This window comes from Myotis brandtii, unplaced genomic scaffold (genome assembly GCF_000412655.1).
Source record: "Myotis brandtii unplaced genomic scaffold, ASM41265v1 scaffold2325, whole genome shotgun sequence".
Lineage (NCBI taxonomy): Eukaryota > Metazoa > Chordata > Mammalia > Chiroptera > Vespertilionidae > Myotis > Myotis brandtii.
The window spans coordinates 179911-182995 of NW_005358747.1; the positions used below are offsets into that span (position 1 = coordinate 179911).

The 3085-nt window shown below is 67.9% G+C and overlaps 1 protein-coding gene across 2 annotated transcripts in view; it reads left to right on the forward strand.

Annotated features, from left to right (window-relative positions):
• Nucleotides 1-3085, forward strand: part of LOC102250324 (ly6/PLAUR domain-containing protein 2-like) — a 20730-nt gene that overhangs the window by 510 nt on the left and 17135 nt on the right. The window lies entirely within an intron of this gene.

The window sequence follows — 3085 nt, forward strand, 5'->3', positions numbered from 1 at the left end:
CCTTGCCCCTTGCTGCTCCCCGACCCCCAGCCACGCCCAGGACTGTCTGCGAGGCCCCGGGCCTCCGAGCCCCTGAGCTCCCCCCCACCTTCGGGCCTCGCTCCCCGTCCACAGCCTGTCCATGTCAAAAGGCGGGTGCGGGCCTGGCCCTCTGGAGGTGTCTGGCCGGGTGGGAGAGCTCGGCCCTCCGTCCCAGGATGGGGTGCCCAGCCATGCGAGCTGTTTATGGGGGCCTCGGTGGGCCCCCCTCCCTCGCAGCCCTGGAGCGAGGGCCCTTGGAGGAGGGCTCGGTCCCCAGCTGTCCAGGGAGGGTGTCAGCTTGGGGTCAGCCAGGACGAGGGCTCAAGGTCTGGGGTTGGGAGCGGGGGTTACTCAGTGCTGCTCTCGCTATTGTAACGCCTAGCACAGTGTCTGCAGACGCAGCTGTAACGCAGCTGTAACGGGGGAGCTTGCCAGGAGCCATGGGGTATGCTCAGCCACCTGCGAATGGGAAACCCGCCTGGAACTGACCAAATAGTGGGCCCAGGCGCTGGCCAAGCCTTTCCTGGGAGCTGGGGCTAGATGAGCCCACCTCCTTCCCTTGTAAGTAAATAAAGCTCCCAGACAACCACGCCGTGTTCTCCAACAGAGCGCCCCAAGCGGCGGCGGGAGCCTTGAGTTCCATAACAATTGGGGGGGGGGGGGGGTGGCAGGCGAGGTTATATTTGGCGGCGCCCAGAGCTGACTCCAGGGCTATTTTGGGCCGGGAGAGCTAGGAGATGAGCGAAGGGCCAGTCCAGTCTGGCTTTCAGGCCCCGTGGAGACACGTGGAGCGCGGGCCTTATGAGGGGCCTGAGCTCTGATCGCACTGGGAGGGATGCGTGCAACCAGGGCGGACAGCCTGGGGGAGGGGGCTCGGATCCTCACCGGGAGCTGGGCAGGCGGGCTGGGCTGATGGGAGGAGAGGAGGCCCCAGAATCGCGCTCCCGCCCCGCACCCTCCCTCGGGGTGACCGCGTCCCTCCGCAGTCCGGCCTAGCCCGCAGTGGGATCCCTGCCTTGACCCCCAAGGCCCCGCCGGCCAGTCCAAGGGTCGAGGGTCCCGTGGGTCCTACTCTGCCCCGAAGGGCGGGAACTCTGTCCATCACTGAGTGAGACAGAGCCCCCTCCCGCCCCTGAGCCTGGGGCGTCTGCTAAGGCAGGTGTGGGTGGGGCGGGCGAGGGCTGGAAGGGCCCCAGCAGGGGGTGCAGGTGTGGAGGCCACTCTGAGCTGTGGGCACCCACTGCCCTGATGGTTCCCCCGGAAGAACCCGGGCCTTGGGTGCTGTGTGGCCCTCCTGGAAGGGAAGGTGGGGCGGCGGTGATGGGGAGGGGGGTGGGGGAAGAAGCCCCAAGGACAAGGAGCCGCCCTGGCCCGCCTCCCCCCGGGGAAGTGCACAGACTAGAAGGTGCTCATGGCATCGTGATTCCGTGATTCCAGCAACCTAAGTGCCTCGCCCAGAGGTGCTGGTCCCTGGGGACACAGCCAGGCTGGGGTCCTTCCGGAAGGACGTGGAAGAGGGGTTCAGCAGCTGCCTTGGGGGAGCCTCTGCGCACGACTAGGCGCCCCAGGGGACACTCCCACCTCCAGCCCAGAGACCACAGGAGACCACCCACAGGCGGGGGGAGGCCATGTGGGCAGAAGGAGCAACCCCGACCCTGGTCACACCCCGACCCCGGTCACACGCTGACCCTGGTCACACTCTGAGCCTGACCCTGGTCACACTGAGCCCTGACCCTGGTCACATGCTGAGCCTGACCCTGGTCACTCTCAGCCCTGACCCTGGTCACACACTGGTGGGACCCAGGAAGGGCGGGGCCTCTCGGAACGCAGGCAGCCTCAACTGCGCCAGCCCAGGCCCTCCTGGGCGACCCCCTCCCACCTAAGCAGGAACTGAACTTCGCAGGGAGGGTCAGCTCCGGCCTCCCAGGGGCTCGGCAGAAACTCTAGGAGGGATGCCTGCCCCCCTTCGGGCCAGGTGTGTGCCCGGGCAGGTGTGTGCTCCCGTGGAAAGCAGGGCGGAGCCCCTGGGTCTGAGGACAGGCAGGCCGTGGGCTGGGCGGGACCGAGAGAGGGACTGGCCGGCCCGCGGAGGCTCGAGGGTGTGAGGCGGTGGAGTCTAAGCCGCCAGCTCCCTGCACCAGTGCCGGGTGCAGCTCCGAGGTGAGGTGCGAGCGCTCTTGGTGACCCACCGCTGCCCGAGCCTCAGTCCCGCATCTGGGCACAGGCCCGAGGGCGGTACCGGAGCTGTGGGGCTGAGGAGACCTGGGTGCCCACCCTCGGGCCCCACCCGGTGTCCCTGAGACAGGCCCTCCCAGTCGAGGACATCGGACCCACCAGAAGCGGGGGTGAGGGGGACCCAGGACAAGACAGAATTCAACCCGGGGGAAGGGCACCTCTGTGGTGTATGAGAGAGAGGCAGGCAGATTTGGAGTTGGTGGGTGCAGTGAGCCCCGAGGGGGTCTGGGCACAGCCCCGCAAGACCCTGGCCTTGACCCCTCCGCCAGAGGCCCCAGGGCTGCGTCTACAACCCCACCCCGGGTTTGCCCTGGCATCTGGGGGTGAAGTGGGGGTGACAGGGTCACAGGCAGGCGCACCCTGGGAGGCCGAGGTGCAGGCACCCAGGTGTGTGTGCCTGTGTGCACGTGTGTGTACGTGTGTGCCTGTGTGTGTGCGCACGCGTGTGTGCACGTGCGTGTGTGGTGGGAAGCAGTGGCTGGAGCCACGCTAGATCGTCAGACCCCAGTGCCCCTCTCCTGCCTGACCTCGGCCCAGGGACTCCCATTTATCTCCCGGCATGGGGTGGGCTCGGGGGGCTGAAGGGCAGCCATTGGAGGTCAAGGTGGATGTAAGGGTTGGCGTCCCCAAGGTGACCCTGGCTCCCCCGCCCCGCCCCCGGGACCTCTGTTGATCCAACGTGTTCCTCTTTGTCTCTGGAGCCCACAGACACTCTGTGGCCAGTTGCCCAGGCAGCAGCCTGCCCAGTCACCCAAACTGCCCCTCCCCGCCTCGTGACCCCCTCAGAGGAGCTGGGAGGGGGGCCCTAGCACCCAGGGCGCGGGGGTGG